This window comes from Mobula hypostoma, chromosome 13, assembly GCF_963921235.1.
Source record: "Mobula hypostoma chromosome 13, sMobHyp1.1, whole genome shotgun sequence".
NCBI classification, from domain to species: Eukaryota; Metazoa; Chordata; class Chondrichthyes; order Myliobatiformes; family Myliobatidae; genus Mobula; species Mobula hypostoma.
The window spans coordinates 83,726,140-83,747,726 of NC_086109.1; the positions used below are offsets into that span (position 1 = coordinate 83,726,140).

A 21,587-nucleotide genomic window follows, 5' to 3' on the forward strand; every position below is an offset into this window, starting at 1 on the left:
AGACTGTGCATTGCTTGCTAATTAGATTAAGTCATAAATGACTCTTGAACAGGAAGCATTAGATACAGTTTAATTTTCCATATCTTTATGATTTCTGTTGTCTGCTGTTTTCAGTTGCAGTCTCATTATGGCTTGTGATTCTGCATGATGTTTAGTGTTTTAATGTAAAAAAAAATTCACTGTCTCCTTACTTAAAATTGAAAGGACAATTGATTTTCTTGATGTCACATGTAAGCTAAAAGTTCAATTGGATGACATGAAACTTTCAAACAGAGAAAACTGCAACATAATTTTGTCGACTTTTATTTCAATTGAGTGTTAAGTGATACCTTAATTGAATAAATGATATATGATTTAATTCCAGAATGAATGCATTCACTGTCAGGGGAAAAGTGTTGGAAACACATAGTGTATTAATCAGCACCTGAATGACAAATGATAGAATAACACTTCTAAAGAATCCGGTTTAATCTGAAATATCATCAGTCTATATGATCAGGTATGAGACGTGAATTAGCTAAGATAGACTGGCAAATGACACTTAAAGGATTGACGGTGGATATGCAATGGCAAGCATTTAAAGGTTGCATGGATGAACTACAACAATTGTTCATCCCAGTTTGGCAAAAGAATAAATCAAGGAAGGTAGTGCACCCGTGGCTGACAAGAGAAATTAGGGATAGTATCAATTCCAAAGAAGAAGCATACAAATTAGCCAGAGAAAGTGGCTCACCTGAGGACTGGGAGAAATTCAGAGTTCAGCAGAGGAGGTCAAAGGGCTTAATTAGGAAGGGGAAAAAAGATTATGAGAGAAAACTGGCAGGGAACATAAAAACAGACTGTAAAAGCTTTTATAGATAAGTAAAAAGGAAAAGACTGGTAAAGACAAATGTAGGTCCCCTGCAGGCAGAAACAGGTGAATTGATTATGGGGAGCAAGGACATGGCAGACCAATTGAATAATTACTTTGGTTCTGTCTTCACTAAGGAGGACATAAATAATCATCCAGAAATAGTAGGGGACAGAGGGTCCAGTGAGATGGAGGAACTGAGCGAAATACATGTTAGTAGGGAAGTGGTGTTAGGTAAATTGAAGGGATTGAAGGCAGATAAATCCCCAGGGCCAGATGGTCTGCATCCTAGAGTGCTTAAGGAAGTAGCCCAAGAAATAGTGGATGCATTAGTGATAATTTTTCAAAACTCGTTAGATTCTGGACTAGTTCCTGAGGATTGGAGGGTGGCTAATGTAACTCCACTTTTTAAAAAAGGAGGGAGAGAGAAACCGGGGAATTATAGACCGGTTAGCCTAACGTCGGTGGTGGGGAAGCTGCTGGAGTCAGTTATAGAGGATGTGATAACAGCACATTTGGAAAGCGGTGAAATGATCGGACAAAGTCAGCATGGATTTGTGAAAGGAAAATCATGTCTGACGAATCTCATAGAATTTTTTGAGGATGTAACTAGTAGGGTGGATAGGGGAGAACCAGTGGATGTGGTATATTTGGATTTTCAAAAGGCTTTTGACAAGGTCCCACACAGGAGATTAGTGTGCAGACTTAAAGCACACGGTATTGGGGGTAAGGTATTGGTGTGGGTGGAGAATTGGTTAGCAGACAGGAAGCAAAGAGTGGGAATAAACGGGACCTTTTCAGAATGGCAGGCGGTGACTAGTGGGGTACTGCAAGGCTCAGTGCTGGGACCCCAGTTGTTTACAATATATATTAATGACTTGGATGAGGGAAGTAAATGCAGCATCTCCAAGTTTGTGGATGACACGAAGCTGGGTGGCAGTGTTAGCTGTGAGGAGGATGCTAAGAGGATGCAGGGTGACTTGGATAGGTTGGGTGAGTGGGCAAATTCATGGCAGATGCAATTTAATGTGGATAAATGTGAAGTTATCCACTTGGGTGGCAAAAATAGGAAAACAGATTATTATCTGAATGGTGGCCGATTAGGAAAAGGGGAAGTGCAACGAGACCGGGGTGTCATTATACACCAGTCATTGAAAGTGGGCATGCAGGTACAGCAGGCGGTGAAAAAGGCGAATGGTATGCTGGCATTTATAGCGAGAAGATTCGAGTACAGGAGCAGGGAGGTACTACTGCAGTTGTACAAGGCCTTGGTGAGACCACACCTGGAGTATTGTGTGCAGTTTTGGTCCCCTAATCTGAGGAAAGACATCCGTGCCATAGAGGGAGTACAAAGAAGGTTCACCAGATTGATTCCTGGGATGGCAGGACTTTCATATGAAGAAAGACTGGATGAACTGGGCTTGTACTCGTTGGAATTTAGAAGATTGAGGGGCGATCTGATTGAAACGTATAAGATCCTAAAGGGATTGGACAGGCTAGATGCAGGAAGATTGTTCCCGATGTTGGGGAAGTCCAGAACGAGGGGCCACAGTTTGAGGATAGAGGGGAAGCCTTTTAGGACCAAGATTAGGAAAAACTTCTTCACACAGAGAGTGGTGAATCTGTGGAATTCTCTGCCACAGGTAACAGTTGAGGCCAGTTCATTGGCTATATTTGAGAGGGAGTTAGATATGGCCCTTGTGGCTACGGGGGTCAGGGGGTATGGAGGGAAGGCTGGGGCGGGGTTCTGAGTTGGATGATCAGCCATGATCATAATAAATGGCGGTGCAGGCTCGAAGGGCCGAATGGCCTACTCCTGCACCTATTTTCTATGTTTCTATGTTTGTATATTCCAGCCACTAGTCCACCTCCTGAATTTTTTCTTATTTTAGGGATCTTGTTTACTATCAGATCAGAATCAAAATCAGGCTTAATATTATTGGCATTTGTTATCTTTGTGGCAGCAGTACAATGCAATACATTATAATAGAATAAACCTTTGACTTACAGTAAGTATATATATATATAAATAGTTAAATTAAATAAGTAATGAAAAAATAGAAATTAAAAAATAGTGAGGTAGTATTCATGGGTTCAGCGTTCACTCAGAAATTGGATGGCAAAGGGGAAGAAGCTGTTCCATTTAATGTGTAGCTTCAGGCTCCTGTACCTCCTTCCTGATGGTAGCAATGAGAACAAGGCCTGACCTGGGTGATGGGAGTCCTTAAAGATGGATGCCACAATGATTTGCAGGATACCACAAACCAACTAATCATTAAAGCTTTAAAAGAATGGATAATGCCAGTCAGATATGAAAGTTTAAAAAATGGTGGGTTAAAGTTTTGGGTAAAAATACACTAAACAAGCTAAATCAAAATGAACTTGAAGCAGAGATCTATTACATCATAGCCAATACAGATTAATAGACAGAGATTTAGTGCATAACACTGATCTACATTTACTATCAATCACAAAACTCTAGTCAATAACTAATTCAGAAGGAGATCTTTAGCTGTATCAAAGAAATGGGTAGCTGAAAATTGATTTGTTTAACAGAAAATTGATTTTTCTTGGATATATTTAAAAATAAAGGATAAATAAGCATTTGACTCTTACAGAGTAATCTGTTTCAAATCAAAGGAGAAAATAAAATACCAGGGGAAGTTGTCATTCAGGGATATTAACAATGCAATGGCTTCAAAAGAAGAGACTCCATGGGTGTAACCTGAAGATGTTGAGTGGATATGAAGGCTCTCTTCTTAACTAAAAGGGGCCCAGCCTGTGAGCATTTACAAAAGATAATCCAGGAATTAGGGCGGCGTGGTAGCAGTTAGTGTCATGCTACTACAGTGCAAGTGATCTGGGTTCAATTCCTGTTGCTGTCTGTGAGGAACGTACATTTTCTTTGAGATCTAAGCAGACTTTCCAAGTGCTCTGGTTTCCTCCCGCATTCCAAAGATGTGCAGGGTACATTTACTTTGAACTTTGAACTGTGTTAATTGGTCACATGGGTGTAATTTGGAGGTGCAGACTTGTGGACCAGAAGAGCCTGTGATTGTGCCGTCTCTATCTCTCTAAATTGAATTGAATTGACTTTATTACTTACATCCTTCATATACATGAGGAGTAAAAATCTTTACATTACGTTTCTGTCTAAATGGGCAATGTGCAATTTATAGTAATTTATAATAAATAGTATGTACAACAGGACAGTCAATATAACATAGGAATACAATTGTATCAGCATGAATTAATCAGTCTGATGGCCTGGTGGAAGAAGCTGTCCTGGGTTTTATGCTGCAGTACTGTTCCAAGATGGTAACAGCTGGAACAGATTGTGGCTGGGGTGACCTAGGTCCCCAATGATTCTTCGGGCCCTTTTTACACACCTGTCTTTGTAAATGTCCTGAATAATGGGAAGTTCACATCTACAGATGCGCTGGGCTGTCCACACCACTCTCTGCAGAGTCCTGCGATTGAGGGAAGTGCAGTTCCCATACCAGGCAGTGATGCAGCCAGTCAGGGTGCTCTCAATTGTGCCCCTGTAGAAAGTTCTTAGGATTTGGGAGCCCATACCAAACTTCCTCAACCATCTGAGGTGAAAGAAGTGCTGTTGTGCTTTTATCACCACACAGCCGGTATGTACTGACCACGTGAGATCCTCGGTGATGTGTGTGCCGAGGAACTTAAAGCTGTTCACTCTCTCAATCTCAGGTCCATTGATGTCAACAGGGGTTAGCCTGTTCTCCATTTCTCCTGTAGTCCACAACCAGTTCCTTTGTTTTTGCGACATTGAAGGAGAGGTAAATAAAAATAAATAAATAAACCACAGGATAAGGTGGGGGAACAATTAGGATGAAGAGTGTATCTTATATCTCTAACCTCTTCTTCTGAAAGATTAATCTTCCTTTTCTCTGTGTATTTCTGACACTTCCTCCTTTTTATAAAATTTCCCGATTTTCTTCCCTGTTTGTCAGTGACACGGATTAACCAAGAGGAATCATTAACTGAGAGCAAGCTTACAAATGCATGTCCTTCCTCATTGTCCTTTTAATGAAATTACATCTTTTCACAAGTGGCTGCATAATCATTAATATTTTACAATGCAAACTATCATACTGAGGAATTAGGGAACAGAGAAATTAGAAAAACATATTAGGTGAAAAAATCATACTGCATAAAATATTTGAATGTAGAATTTTGATTCCAATTGTATTTTGGTGTTTATTTTTTCCCTTTGGTAATGGACAGATTTTTATGAAGGCATTAAATCCTGGCTGTTTGATGGAATATTTTACATTCTTTAGCATCTGCTCCTCATTTAGAGTGTTGCGCAGCTGTAGGGTTTTCCTTGATTGCGTAGTAAGAGGCATGAACTAGAAACTGGGTTAATGGTGTCCTGGGGTGAGACAACAAAACGGCATCTGTGATCACTCCTCACTCGTAATTCAGGGGCGAAAATCCTGCAACACATCAGGGGCGGGTTGTTCATTAATTCCTGTAATCATTAGCGAGCCACCTTCTTTCGGTGCAAGCAATTTATTTTTGGATTGAATTACCCAACTGAAGGGCCAAGCACCATTATGCAAGACACCTCTGGAGTGTCGAAGGGAAACCTGAGGTAAAACATCTTGGTTTTTAGCAAATTGGGGCAGTAAAACCTCTTGCATTTTAGGGAGAAGTAAAGATTGAGGCAATTTTAAAAGGGAAAATAAATAATTTGTTCATCAGCCGATGTCAGTATAGTAGTAGTGGAGTCACTCCAATTGATTATGATGTTCTCCTAAGGGATATCCCGGATGCTAAGTTGGATTCCCTTAATGGAAACACCTGTGGGTGACTTTATTTAATGTGGAGAGGCTGATGCACTGGTAGTCACCATGCGGTCCTTGACAGGTCAGGGTCAGGTTCCAGTGGCCTGGGACACAAGATGACTAGGGAACCTTCACTGCTGTAGCCTTCCTCAATCTTCACTGTTCTTGAGATGTATCATCATCTTCTGCTAGCTCTATCATTGAGGCCCTGGTTGGATCGCTCTTCATCTGGAACCTCCCCCTTGACCTTACTGCTGGGGGGGAGGGGGGTGACCTTCCAGGAGCTAAGCACCAGACAGTGGAGTTCCAGATGACATCACGCTTGAGCTCTCAGGAGCACATAAGCCTCTCCACCACAGCAAATTGACGATCCTTGGAGAAGTGATGTCAGTGTGTGTAAAACTCCTGTGTGCCAGTATCAAAATCTGGGAAGAATTGCAGGGCTAATTTCATGAAGGCAGTGCTTTGCCTTGATCCAAGTCATTTATTAAACAGGATCTGGACATCGCTAGAAAGGCCAGCATTTATGACCATGGAATGAAGCATCAACACACAAACACGGACAGGGGAAATGATGGTAGATTTCGTTCCCTTAAGGTCAATGTAAACTTATTATCAAAATAGTTTGTAAGGAATTTGCGTGTACTCCCCATGACCATGTGGGTTTTCATTGGATGCTCCAGTTTCCTCCCATATTCCAAAGGCACACGGGTCTGTAGGTTAATTGGTTCATAAGTGTAATTGGGCAGTAAGTGCTCACTGGGCCGGAAGGGCCTGTTGTGAGCAAATTATCATAAATGCATTAACTTTTATAAAAAATTATTCATTTCTTGGTCATCATTACTGATACAAAATTTCCAATTCCAGGTTTAGTTAGTTATTTTGATTTAAAATCATCAGCTGCCACGGTGGAATTTGAACTCACGGATCTTTGGAATACCAGTTCAAAATGTAACCGATATACGACCACGACCTTGTTGCTCTTCTACCTTTTCTTGCAATGCCTTATGACAGGAAATTGGTGTGAAAACCATTCTGCAAAGAACTGCTTTGAGAAGGGGCAACTTTAAGAAATTACTTGTTTCATTGTGACTGCCATTTGCTTGTTACTCATCCAGAGTGGCCGTTTTCCTAGGGTGATTTACTGGCCTGCCAATGATGTACCCTGAGGCTGTCAAAGTTAAGGGAATTGTTTTATTTTGTGTGCAGGTGGCCTCACAATGTGTTGGGGAAACCCACATCCTCCAGCTTTCTCAGACACAAGAGATTCTTCAGATACTGGAAATCTTAAGCAACACACACAAAGTGTTGAATGAACTCAGCAGGTTAGGCAGCATCTATGGAGGAAAATAAACAGTCAGTGTTTCAGACTGAGCCCCTTCATCAGGACTAATAAAGGATGTCAGCCTGAAATATCTCCAGTCTATTTTCCTCCATAGATGCTGCTTAGTTCCTCCAGCATCTTAGGTGTGTTGTGCCAGATTTTTGCCCTTTTAGGGACCGTATCTGTGATTGGAAAGGAGAGGTATAGTGTGGAAGTAAGAATGAGGCAAGTGGAGGCTGAGATATCTGCTATGATGATCACCATTATGTTGTATTGTTGCACTGGGGGAATGTTCAGACCTGCAGATTTTTAATTTTGCAGTCTTGTCTAATGAATTCCACTCGAACTCTAATTGGATTTGCAATGGAGCAGTACAATAGAACCATTCTGTTCAAAGTCTGAATGTGGAGAAGCAATTGGTGATTAATCCCAATGGGCCTTTTGCCCCATGGAAAAAAAAATTAAAATACCCTTGGTTGGCTAAGAAGCATCAAGCAGGTGGTCCACATCCTTTCAGCACTGGTGACTGAAAACAAATTGATTCTGAAAATTAATTTGTATGAATCTGCACATGAGAGACAAAAGCCAGGTTAACATTTCCAAAATATCCAGTTTAATCTGAAATATTAATCTATAGTCTTGTCACTAATCCACCTCCTGTATACTTTCTTAATTTATATTTCAGAACTTGCAGGATACCACAGGCCGACTAATTGCCACTGTATCGAAGCAGTTAGTGCAATGCTGTTACCACACGGGGCATTCTGAAGTTTGGAGTTCAATTCTGAATTTGTACATTCTTCTGGTGAATCTTGTGGAGCTCCTCTGAGTGCTCCGGTTTCCTCCCGCAGTCCAAAGATGTACCGGTTCATAGATTGAGAGTACATTTATTATCAAAATATGTATGCAGTATGCATCCCTGAGATTTGTCTTCCCTGAAAGCCACAGAACAAAGAAAGAAAACCATGAAACCCATTCAAAGCAAAACAACTTTGATTAATTGGTCATTGCAAATTGTCTTGTTATTAGGCTCGTGTTAAACAGGTGGGTTGCTGGGCAGTATGGCTCGTTGGGCGGAAGGGCTGATTCCGCGCTGTATATTGAACTGATTGAATGATCTTTATTGTCATTATACATAGGTACAATAAAACTCTGTTTGGCTTCCTCTCAGGCAATTAAATAAGGCGGTAGATAAAAACAAGACAGTAATAGAAAAACAGTATTAAATAGATAAGTTGCAGCAGCACCAGAATATCACAGTAATGCACAAAGTGCCGTTAGTGCAAGTATTTGAGTCCTTGTGTGGGGACGTGTGTGCTCACAGTTTCAGTCATTGTTCTGTGGGAGTGGTGTGATGGAGGCCACAGCTCTGGGACAGAAGCTGTTACTCAGTCTATTTGTTCTGGCATTTAGTGTCCTGAACCTTTTGCTGGATTTCAGCGGGTCAGACAGGGAGTTGTCGGGGTGTGTGGTGTCTCTGGTTATGCTGATTGCTTTCCTCCTGAGTCTGCTGGAATAGATGGTGTCCAGTCCTGGGAGCTCCATCCTGACAATTCGCTGGGCTGCCTTCACCACGCGATGCAGGTCTTGTCGCTCAGCAATAATTTACTTATATCTAAATAAATTAAATTAAATAAATGCATAATCATCAAGGCTTCAATAAAAATAATGTATAACGACCATCTGACATGAAAATATACGAATGTTGGTTAAAGATTAGGTGGAAACAAACCTTGTCAAACTGAACTTGAAACTGAGATCTATTAGCAACAAACATAAAGTGCTGGAGGAACTCAGCATCTGTGGAAAATTGTAAACAGTCGATGTTTTGGGCCAAGACACTTCTTACCTGGTAGCATCTTAATTTGTTGTTAATTCATTTGCTTTGCTCTTCTTCCAGAATCAGGGAGGCAGGTTCAGAATAATAGAGATTTGCCTTACCCTTTCTTCTCTGACAGTGCCACTCTATAGCGTCTGTCTCTCTTTCAGTACATCTACAGGTTTCTCATGCAGCCACATGGAAGTGTCTTTCACTTGACATTAAACCAAGACTCTTTCAGATGGAATGGTGGAGTTTACCTGGTAGCTCGATCCACATTTACCAATATCATTTAGAGTGATTATCTGGTCATTGATCCTGCAGCTCTCTGTGGAGCCCTGCTATATGCAAACTGGCTGTATTACATCAGTGAATAAACTTCAAAGCCTCTTCAATAGTCTTGAAGCTTTTTCCCCCTTGTTTTACCTGTGAATATAGGCAGAGACTGTCAGGGGAAATAACTGGACAGCAGGATCAGCCAACATGGACCAATTGGTGAATCATGATCAGAAATAATATCCTTGGCATATCCTTCCCAGAAAGTATAGCAGCCATATTTTAAGACCATAAGGTCACAAGACATAAGAGCAGAACTCGGCCAATCTGGCCCATTAAATCTACTCCACCATTCAATCATGGCTGATTTATTTTCCCCCATTCTCCTGCTTTCTCCCCGAAGCCTTTAATGCCCTATCAAGAACCTATCAACTTCCGCTCTATATATACCCAATGACAAGGCCTTCACAGCTGTATGTGGCAATAAGTTCCACAGATACTTTATACTTTATTGTCGCCAAACAATTGGTACTAGAACGTACAATCACCACAGCAATATTTGATTCTGCGCTTCCCGCTCCCTGGATTACAAATATTAAATATTAAAAATATTAAAAATAGTTAAAATTAGTAAATATTAAAAATTTAAATTATAGATCATAAATAGAAAATAGAAAAATGGAAAGTAAGGTAGTGCAAAAAAACTGAGAGGCAGGTCCGGATATTTGGAGGGTGCCACCCAGATCCGGGTCAGCATCCGTTCAGCAGTCTTATCACAGATTCACCATCCTCTGGCTAAAGAAATTCCTCCTCATCTCTTTTCTAAAGGGGTGTACTGTACTTGTATTCTGAAGGGTTACCTTCTGGTCGTAAACTATCCAACTATTGGAAATGCACTCTTCAAGGCCAGCCACTCTATTTAGTCCTTTCATTATTTGGTAGGTTTCAAAGAGATCCCCATCGTTCTTATAAACTTCAGTGAGTACAGGCCCAGAGCACCTCTTTGAACGTTAACCTTTTCATACTTGGGATCATTCTTGTAAACTTCCTCTGGACCCTCTCCAATGCCAGCACATTTTTTTCATAGATAAAGGTCCAAAGAAACTGTTCACAAAACTCCAAATGTTGTCTGGCCAGTGCCTTATAAAGCTTCATTTTGTGACAATCACAACTGCTCCATGGCCAAATTAATTTGGGATGGCCAAACATGGAGGATCCTTGCTGTTCAGAGCTGCAGGGTAGTGGAAGCTCCAATCTTGATGGCAAGGCAGTAAGCAGGTTTCCTGGAGATCCCTACAAGGAGCCAAGCTCTCACCACGAAATCCAAACCTATCTCCATTCACATGCTCCAATCTGAAGATTCAAGATTCAAGTTTATTAATCATATGTACAGTGAAGTGCATTGTTTGCATTAACAAATAACACACCCAAGGTGCGGGGTGCAGCCTGCAAGTTGGTGTCAAGATGGGATACCCGACAGAACAACAGAAAACACAACCAAACAGGACAGCAACAAAACAATAACAGCAAAACAAGCCCCACTCCTCCCTTCCATGCAATGCAAAAGTCTTTGGTGCATACATGCAGCTAGGGTGCCTAAGACTTTTGCACAGTACTGTATTTGTCAATGTGGAGTGCAAGCGATTTTGTAAATCCGATGGAAGCAAAGGACATTGAGAATGACGAGGGTGGAGCGCCGTGGGAGCTGTGTGGGACAGGTGGTAGAGAAGGAGTGCTGGGAGGTGGTGTAGGTGCAGATGCACCCTGTCCTGAGACACCAGGCAAGGTCATTTGAATCCAAACATTTGGTTTATTGATCATTTCAGAATGTCTGTCAGATGCTTCCTGCTCCCTCCTCTCTCCCTTCCCCTTTTCCCAACCATGATTCCCCTCTCCCTGCCCCCTTCCCACTTACAGTCTGTCATGAACTTTGTTTTTTTTTGTGGCGGCAATACAGTGCAATACATAAAATTACTGTGCAAAAATCTTAGGCACCATAGCTGTATATATGTGACTAAGAAAGTATTGTACACAGTCCTCTTTCCCCAGAATAGGCTATCCTCTTCAGCCTCCAGTGAACTCAGATTCAGACTTGAACTTGCAAATATTGGGCCTTCGACTACCCCAACAGACTCACAGAGATTTGTAGCCATGGGACTCCAGACAATCGGTCTTGACTTCTGGACTTCCGACTCGACTCTCGGGCCTCGATGCTCAGCATAAAACCCAAATCACCAAACACTAAGCTTTGAACTTGAAGACCTGAAACCCTTCCAGCCTCAGCTGGGCTAGTCTCATCAAGCCGTGAATGCTGCCAACAATGCTGCCCTCACCCACATCTCTTCCATTTCGTGCACATTTGCCCTCACCCATCATCCCTCCGCCACACCAGGGATAGGGCTCCTCTCGTCCTCACCCACTACCCCACTGGCCTCCGCATCCAGCACATAACTCTCTGTAACTTCCATCATCTCCTATGAGATCCCGCCACCAATCACATCTTCCCCTCTCCCCCACTTTACGCTTTCTTCAGGGATTGCTCCCTATGCGACTCCCTTGTCCACTCGTCCCTCTCCTCTGATCTCCCTCCCAGTACTTTTCCTTGCAAATGAGACAAGTGCCACACCTGCCCCTACACCTCCTCTTCATACCATTCAGGGTCCCAAACTGTTCTTTCGGGTGAGGCCACACTTCACCTGTGAGTCTTTTGGGGTCATCTACTGTATCCGGTGCTCCCAGTGTGGCCTTCTGTATAGTGGTGAACCCGTCATAGATTGGAAGATTAGTTCATTGAGAACCTTCTTCCTCAAAAAGCCAGATTTTCTGGTGGCCATCCACTTCAATTCTACTTCCCATTCCCTTTCCAACATGTCAGTCCATGGCCTCCTCTACTGCCACAATAAGGCCACATGCAGGTTGGTGGAGAAGCACCTTATATTCCATCTGGATAGGTCCAACTGATAGCATGAGCATTGATTTCTTGAACTTGCAGGCATTACCCCCCCCCCCTTCACCATTCCCCATTCATGTTTCCCTCTCACACCTTCTCTTCTTACCTGCTCATTTCCTCCCTCTGGTGCTCCTCCCTCTTTCCTTTCTTCCATGGTCTTTTGTCCTCTCCTATCAGATTCCCCCTTCTCCAGCTCTTATCTCTTCTACCAATCAACCTCAGCTCGTTACTTCACCCTGCCCCCTCTCTCGGTTTCACCTATCACCTGCCACCTTGTGCTTCTTCATCCCCTCCCCCCACCTTCTTATTCTGACTTCTTCCCCCTAGCTTCCCAGTCCTGATGAAGAGTCTTGGCCTTAACTGCCGACCGCTTACTCTTTTCCATAGATGCTGCCTGACCTGCTGAGTTTCTCCAGCGTTTTGTGTGTGTTGCTGTGAATGGTTCCCGTTTGTTATCCTGCTGTGAATCTTCCTGAACGAGCAGAGACGCTCAAAAACCCAGTCATGAAACTGAAAGTCAAAGAAATACAAGCAAGAGAAAATCTGCAGATGTCTGTCAAAGAAATACACCTGTATATTTGTACCAAGGCTATAAACTAATTCCACTTCAGTAGGTAATTCCACACTCATTCCTTTTGAAATAATCTGTAATATAAAGAGTGTGGGAGTAACTCCATTCAGAAAAAAAAATAATTACACCCTTCCACCACCAAGGGTTAAAAGGACACTGATATTATGAAAGGAATGTTTGACAAGTCCTTCTGGTTTGCAAGTAATATGACAAGATAAATCTCATTTAGAGTTTAGCCTTTTGTTCATGACATCATTGTGGTGATCAATGCTTCTCATCTTGTCAAACGGCAGAATTATTTTTCTACCAGGCACATTTTGTCTCCAGCCATGTTCCTTTAATGAGGGTTAGCAATCATGTGATTAGTGCGTGGTTCTGTAATGTGGTAAAAAGGACAAATGGTGCACAAATGATTCCAGACATCTTGGCCTGGAGACAAAAGGCTGGATCGGTTGCCCACTGCACACATTAATTTCATGGAGCCCTCCCTATAAATGGCACTTGTACTTTTTCCTGCTACCCACTCTTAATCAGCAACTCTCTGTTGTCTCGTTGGCTCGATATCTAGGAATGCCTTTGTGTAGGGTTACCACAATCACGGGCGTTTCTCGTGAACTATTTCTGCTCTGAGAGTGAAAATTGAGTAGATGATCATAAACGCAAGAAATTCTGCAGATGCTGGAAATCCAGAGCAACACACACAAAATGTTGGAAGAACTCAGCAGGTTAGGCAGCATCTATGGAAATCAACAAGCAGTCGATCGTTCAGGCTGAGACCTTTCTTTAGGACTGGAAAGGAATGGGGAAGACGCCAGAATAAAAAAGAGTGAGGGGAAGGGATGAAGAATGGTTGAAGTTGATAAGTGAAGCCAGATGGGTGGGAAAGGTAAAGGGCTGGAGATGAAGGAATCTGATAGGCGAGCAGAGTGGACCATAGGAGAAAGGAAAGGAGAAGGGGTACCAGGGGGAGATGATAGGCTGGTGAGTAGAAATAAGAGACCAAAGTCAGGAACAGAAGAAGGGGAGAAGGGGAGGGAAGAAACTTTCTTTTACTAGAAGAAGAAATCCATATTCAAGAAGGATGGATGCTACCTAGACAGAGCATAAGGAGTTGTTCCTCCAACTTAAGGGTGGCCTCTTCATGGCACAAGAGGATGCCAAAGGCTGACATGTTGCAATGAGAGTGGGACCCCTGTCCGCTGAACAGAGATAACCAAAAGGGAGATCTCATTGAAACCTACTGAATATTGCAAGGGCTAGATAGAGTGGACAAGCAGAGGATGCTTCCAATAGTGGGAGCGTCTAGGACCAGAGGACACTGCCACAGAATAGAAGGACATCCCTTCAAAACAGAGATAAAGAGGAATTTCTTTAGCCAGAGGGTGGTGAATCTGTGGAATTCGTTGCCACAGATGGCTACCGAGGTTTTTAAAGGTTCTTGATTAGTAAGGGCATCAAAGGTTACAGAGAGAAGTCAGGAGAATGGGGTTGAAAGGAAAAATAAATAAGTCATGTTTGAATGATGGAGCAGACTCGATTGACTGCTTTTATGTCTTATAGTGTTAAAACACTGAACACATTTTGAATTAACCAACAATGAATTGAATTAACAAAAAAATCTCAGATTGAAGGTCACCCTTTCTTTTATGAATGTCTTTATTAGTCTTTCCCTTTACTTTTAAATAATATTATACAAATACAAATTGGCATCTTGATAGTTAATGATTCAACAGTTCTGAACAGTTCTGCAGTTTCCATTACCAAAATCTCTCCCAGCCCACACCTTTCTCTTATTCAACATACTCACCCAGTTAATTTCCAAGAGCAGCCACTGATATAATAATCAGGAGGGAACTAAAGCAGATTTACGCCCAGCCCTTTTCGATCTCGGGAAAAGCAAATGTGTGTTGATTGCTTTCCCTTCCATTGAAAGGTGGCCTCGTAACCCACAATACCATGCTGGTGTGACCCTATTACAGCTCGGGGCATCAGAATTCCAATGTCATCTGTAAAGAGTCCGTACACGCTCCCTATGGAATGCACGGGTTTTCTCCGATTTCCTCCCACAGTCCAAAATCATACCGGTTAGTAGGTTAATTGGTCATTGTAAATTGTGCCATGATTAGGCTAGGGTTAAAAACGGGGGTTGCTAGGTGGCATGGACCTAGAAGGACCTATTCCATGCTGTATCTCAATAAATAAATAAATAAATAAATAAATCCACACCAAATTAAATGCATCGAAGTCGAAATTTGTTACTAGTTCTTGACGCTAAACAGAATTCCAGTATCAGCTGCTTGTTGTGCTTTATTACACTGATTTTGCTGCTCCAAAATGTTGGGAAAGGGGCAGCCCACACCATAGTACTCTTTTAGTGCTATCAGACCATAAGACAGGGGAGCAGAATTAGGCCATTCGGCCCATTGAGTCTGTTCAGCCATTCCATCTCAACCCTATTCTTCTGGCTTCTCCCTGTAACCTTTGACACCCTTACTAATCAAGAATCTCCACTTCAAATATGCCCAATGACTTGGCTTCCACAGTCATCTGTAGCAATAATCTCCAGACATTTTCTTCCCTCTGACTAAAGAAATTCCCCGTCATCTCTGCTCTAAAGTGACGTATTCTGAGGGTGTGCCCTCTGGTCCTAGACTCCCTCACTGTAGGAAACATCCTCATTCCATGACTTAGAAGCATGTAGCATTGCAGAAAAGTAGCAGTCATGAGCGGATGTCAGGTCCTTTTATTAGATCAGCGATTTCTACTTGCATCCGTCTCCTCCCAGTTTCCCCCCTCCCTTTCCAAAGGAGGAAACACTGAAGGAGGTCTCAGTACTCCAGCCAAATTATACCTGTTAATTGAGTAGTTGCTGTTGGAATCAGAGGTGTTGGCAGACAATTTAGTAAGTTGATTGCCTGCATACAAGAACTCTTTGCATTAGGGGATGGTAGTCAATATTCAGAATGCTGACTTTATTCTCTCTCTCTAAATTTTGATGTACTGTAGTCAGGTATCCTGTCACAACATTCCACAGAGATTCCTGGATTCCTCTAATCATCAGCATCCTAGGAGCAACCTAGCTGAAGATGATGTGAAATGAGCAGTCCTGGACTGCTGTATTTGTCACCCGCTATACCCAATCATGGGGAAGTCTTCGGGAGTGAACCGTGAGGAAGAATTCAGAGCTGGAGTCCCCAAGGCAGTCCAACGTTGAGTTCAACGCTGACCAGCAACTCCCGTGACATCGCTGGTCCATTCCTTTAGATTCAGCAGCTGCATGGAGAAGGGAAGCCTGCTGCACGGGGCAGCAGCTTGATCTCCATATTGTACCAACCTGGCTGGTGTATCGCGTGGACAGCTGGGACGCAAAGTCCGGCGTGGACCTCGACCAATCGAGGGCCCCACGTCACTTTTTCTACATGTTCTAATACACACAGGTCAGTGGAAGGCAAAGAGAGCCAACCTCCTGCTCCATACCCGCTGCAGACAGCTGTTTGAGACTCGGGGGTGGGTATGGAGCAGGCCTCAGTGCACCGCCCTGCAGGATATGTGTTTGGCCAAGCAGGAGAAGAGATCATGATTGACGTGCCGCGTACCCACACCCCCCTACACACAAGCTAAACTCTTTTCTTTTTCAATCTTTTTATTGGTTTCATAATGATAAACGTAACATAGTATTGATACAAAGTTACATTGTTATAATTAACATATTTAAATATAAACCCAGTTGACACACGGGTATTAAACCTCCCAGTCGTACAGGAAACAAATATAATATACAAAAAAAAGAAAAAAAAGTCATGAGAAAGGAAAAAAATATATATAAAAATATACCCCAAAAGAAAAACTAGTTTAAACAGCCTAAACTCTTTTGCTGCCTCATTTGCATCGACTACCATATTTCCCCATTCATTTCATCCAGGATTCCAATTAAATTATGTATGTTCATTTCTGTATTATTTATATATTTTAGTAACATTTCATTGAAACATTAAACTTATCATGGCTCATTCAAAAAACTCCTGTGGACCCCAGTTTCTTGTTTTTTTGACTTGTGGCCCTACAAAATCTGGCACGGCCCCCTGGAGGCTATGTGATCTCTGCTGAGAAACACTGTTCTCATCCTCTCAAAATGAATACTAACCAGTCACAAAGGTAAATTTAAGTTGCATTTAAATTTACCAAAATATGATTCTAATGCAAAATTTTTTTTATTGGTTTCTGAAACAGGGAAGTTTCTGGTATTGATGCTGGACTATTATTGTCACATGTAAGAAAAGCTTGTCTTGTATACTGTTCATGCAGATCAAATCATTATATACTGCATTGAGCTAGAATAAGGTAAAGTATAAACATTAACAGTGCAAAATAAAGTGTAAAAGTTTCCAAAAAAGTGCAGTGCAGGTAAATGCTAAACTGCAAGATTATAATTTATCTAGGTTGGGAGGCCAAGAGTCCATTTCAATTAAATCTGGCCAACCAGCTCTTCAAGTTGATAATATTAAATGGTCATGTTGTGTTGGCTCGCTATCTGAACTGCATTTTGAAAGATGTGCTATTCAAAAAGCTGCAATCTACGACACCCTTGTAGGTCTAAATACTTAATTTATTTATTGAGATACAGCACAGAATAGGCTCTTCTGGCCCTTTGAGCCATGCCACCCAGCAATCCCCCCCATTTAATCAGAGCCTATTTATGAGACAATTTACAATGACAAATTAACCTACCAGCCAGTCTTTAGACTGTACTGTTCAAAAGTCTTAGGCATATGGAAACAAATTCTGTAAAGCAAATTCAAAAATCATGAACTAATAAGTTTCTAAATATATTTTAAAAATTACTATGAAGAGCATTAAAGAGTGAAAATCTAAATCAAATCAATATTTGGTTTGAAGCATCAAGACTGCTTCAATTCTCTTAGGCACACTGTCATGCAGTTCTATAATAAAATCAGCTGGTAGGCTGTTCCAAGCACTTTGGAGAACTTGCCACAGTTCTTCTGCAAACTTTGGTGGTCTCGTTTGCTTCTGTCTCTCCAAGTAGTTCTAGGCAGCTGCAATGATGTTGAGATCAGGGTTTGGTGGAGGACATGTGACATCATATAAAATGTCTGAGGCTTTTGCACAGTACCGTACCAAAGTTCAAAATTCAAAGTACATTTATTATTAAAGTATGTATAAATTATACGACCTTATGAGCTATTTATCTGCTTACTGGCAGCCACAAAGCAAGAGCACAAAAAAAAAGACCAACACCCAATGCACAGACAAAGAGGAAAATAAAGACAAATTATGCAAACAATCAAAGTAAGCAATAGCATTCCGAATCACATGCTGTTGCTTGCTATTATTATTTTATTGTTTGCATGCTTTGCGTCAAAAGGCGACTTCTGAGTGACAGAGCAAACTGTGAATCAATATCAATTGTTATTTTGATTTGTTCTCTGTAACGAAAACATTTAAATGTAACTTTTAAATGTGAGGAATATGAGTAACTAACCCTGCCCGGAGGTCCAGAATTTCACTTGCACATAAACAGTGTTGTGCTCCTGAAGATCAGTTTAACCTTGAGTAAAGCATAGTACATCTCCAAGTGCCTTACTTTCAACAGGGAATTTCTTTCTTCATTTCTCATTGAGATTTTTGCACTGTGCTTTCTGTTCTGAGACATTGCTTCCAGGACTTGTTTGGGGGATTTGTTTTCTGATGTAAAACTCCCACAAGTGACGTCAACAGCAGTGTCACGTGGAGAGAGGAAAATTTTCAAACTCACTGGTCAGAAAAATGACAGTTTGTATTTAGTCACAGAGCAACCAAGTCTGGCAAAGCTCTTTCCCCCTGAAGCTATGCTGTTTGAAAAAGCAAATCATCAATCTTTATTCTTTGCCTCACTGAGGTCTCTGACTTCCTTTGACTTCTAACGAAATCTCAGATATGTGGATGTCAGGATTACAGGCTCCTCTCAGGACCATTCCAGCCCAGTGCTGATACAGCTCTCTGCCACATATCAGACTCTGTTGCTTACAGCTTGCATTAGGCCCTCCACTCAAAGCCCAAACTCAAGGCGGGCAGGTACCAGCTTCTACCCCTTCAGCTCACAGTAGCAGGCAGAGTGGGCACAGGCATTTGCTTGTGTTGCAGGCGTCTCGAAAGCACAGATGCTTGTAATCAGAGGCATCCAAAGACAGCCCTTGTAATCAGAGGCATCCAAGGCAAATTCTATCTGCATCCCATCAAGAACATGACTCCTGTGGTAACTGATCTTCACCAACCTGCCAAGATTTGCTCCTCCATTGGAGAATTTTGCCTCTCATCGTTGCAGCATCCATTCATTGCATCTTGACAATCCTATGTAGATGGAGGGCTGCTAATTGGACAGTGACATATCCCTTCTGGACTTACCTGAGAAGATGTCACTTGCTGCATTATACACTCAGTGGTCACCTTATTAGGTACACCTGCACATCTGCTCATTAATGCAAATATCTAATTGGCCAATCATGTAGCAGCAACTCAATACATAAAAGCACGCAGACAAGGTCACGGGGTCCAGTTCCGACCAAACATCAGAAAGGGGAAGAATGTGACCTAAGTTTGACTATGGGATGATTGTTGGTGCCAGATAGAGTGGTTTGAGTATCTCAGAAACTGCCGATTTCCTGGGATTTTCATGCACATCGGTCTCTACAGTTTACAGAGAATGATGTGATAAACAAAAAACATCCAGTGAGCAGCAGTTCTGTGGGGAAAGTCACCTTGTTAATGAACGAGGGCAGAGGAGATTGGCCAGACTGGATCAAGCTGACAGGAAGGCGACAGTAACTCAGATAACCACACGTTACAATGGTGGTGTGCAGAAGGGCACCTCTGAGTGCACGACGCATCAAACCTTGAAGTGGATGGGCTACAGCAGCAGAAGACCATGAGTGTACACCCAGTGGCCACTTTTTAGGTACTGGAGGAGAAAGTATAAACTCCTTACAGGCAGCGGCGGGAATGCTGCCTGACCTTCAGAGTGAGTGTGTGTGTGTGTGTGTGTGTGTGTGTGTGTTGCTCTGGATTTCCAGCATCTGTAGAATCGCTAGTGTCTCTACCTTTGGGTTTCCTATTTGATCTTTCCATGAAAAATCCCTATGCATAACTTACCATGCTGTGTCACCACTCATCTGCTCAACAGCACAAAAGAAGTAGTTACAACCTGACAAGTACCACCATTATCAATATAGACAAAGCAGTTTGTATTGTTAATATACATAAATTATATAATATAATATAATTTTATACACCTGTTTCCTCCTACGTTCCAAAGACGTACAAGTTAATAGGTTAATTGGTCACATGGCTGGTGTAGGCTCGTTGGCCCAGAAGGGCTTGTTACCATCCTGTATCTCTAAATAAAATAAATAATGAATAAATAATTGAAACTGCTCACAGGCTCAGAAGAATGGTTTTTATTTCTAGTTTAATTATTATTTAATTTCTCCACAAAAATACCTTTGCTAGACTGCTAATGTGAAGTCTCAAATATCTGATCTATCGTTGTTGTTCTGCAACCGTTCCCAAAGTTGAGGAGATTTATTTCTACAGTTCAATTTGTGGTGGGTGTTTTCAGTGTCTTGTGGGAGGGAAAATAACATACTCCAGTGAGAAGAGAAATTCTTCAGTAATTAATGAACTGGGCACTGTTAACCTTAATGTAATTGTCACTGAGTAGTTCTTGTTAAAAAAAATCTCAGTTTAATGATTTTTTTCCCCCTTAAAGTCTGGATCAGATCTACTGTAGGGCTAGGATTTAGTCATGGAAGTCTCAGGTATCAAGAACATTGTGAATTTTGTCATGTCTATATTTTTATAATCTGTGCGTTTTTTGCAAGCATATTATTGTGTACGTATTTTGAAATACTTTTGTTCCATTATATTGCCTTTGCTGGATTCCAGATTCTCTGAATCCTGCTTCCCCAAGTAAATTTAATTGGTGAAGATGTTGGATTGATGAATTGGACCCAATGTGCAAATTCGTAATTATTCCCTTTATGCAACTGGTTTGTGTGATTCCCACAACTTTATTATCATTGGATGTTTTTTTTCTGAGTGTTTTAGAGCAAAGATACTGTTCCTGTTCTATGAATTAAACCCAAATTTTCTGTGACAAGTTCCAAGTCCAATCGAGGGTAAATGAAATGAAATCTCTCCTCGGCAACCCTCAATAACTATCTCCAGTTATCTCAAATCACCCATTGATCTTTTACATTCTCCAAAGCTCCAAACAAATATCCCAACAACCAAGCTTTCTTCTACTTACTTCCCACTGAACTTCCGAATTTGTGCCATTAATTGACATAATCTTTTTTTTGTTTCTCAGCACTTTTAGAGGAACTGGAGATGGGCGATGAATGCTTCTTTGCAGACTGTAATTATAAAGAACTATGTGAGGAAGCTTGGCATCGCATCTGCTAGGATATGGACCTCCCTTCAAGACAAGACAGTGATTGTTTCATTTGATTTGACAGTACCTCCCCTGTTGTCTCAGCAAAAGAAGCCAAAAAGGCCAGGGCACGCTAACATGTATGTTTTTCCCTAAAATTAAAAACTTTGAAAACAAGTATTCCTCAGTGACTTTGTTGTTTCTTATTCATCCAGTGTGGCATCTTTCAGAATGCACATTCATACAAGGCAGCATTGAAAATTCAAATGACACTGCAGTGTGATACATTTTGAATTGGTTCCTTTCAAACTCTGCGGCCAAAGTAAAAAAGAAAGTTAGCTAAGAAACATCCAGAAGCATAAACTGTGCGCCATTCATACTTGGCCCTCTGAAAATCATATGAAATAAACTACTTATATTTTTTAATCAGCTTGAGGGGGACAGGAAAGAGAAGGATTGGTGGAAAGATGGTGCAATGAAGAGTCATTGAACAAGTGCTAGTTTCACGAGTTTGAACAAAAATGCAGACTAAAGATTAACCAAATGAGTTGAGAAGAA

General features: G+C 41.5%; 1 long non-coding RNA gene across 1 annotated transcript in view; it reads left to right on the plus strand.

The window, feature by feature from the left end:
- Positions 1-21,201, plus strand: part of LOC134355993 (uncharacterized) — a 203,739-nt gene extending 182,538 nt beyond the window's left edge. The window contains exon 3 of the long non-coding RNA XR_010020250.1: positions 20,967-21,201. This is a non-coding gene — a long non-coding RNA (uncharacterized LOC134355993). The remainder of the gene's footprint in view (positions 1-20,966) is intronic.
- The last annotated feature ends 386 nt before the right edge of the window (positions 21,202-21,587 follow it).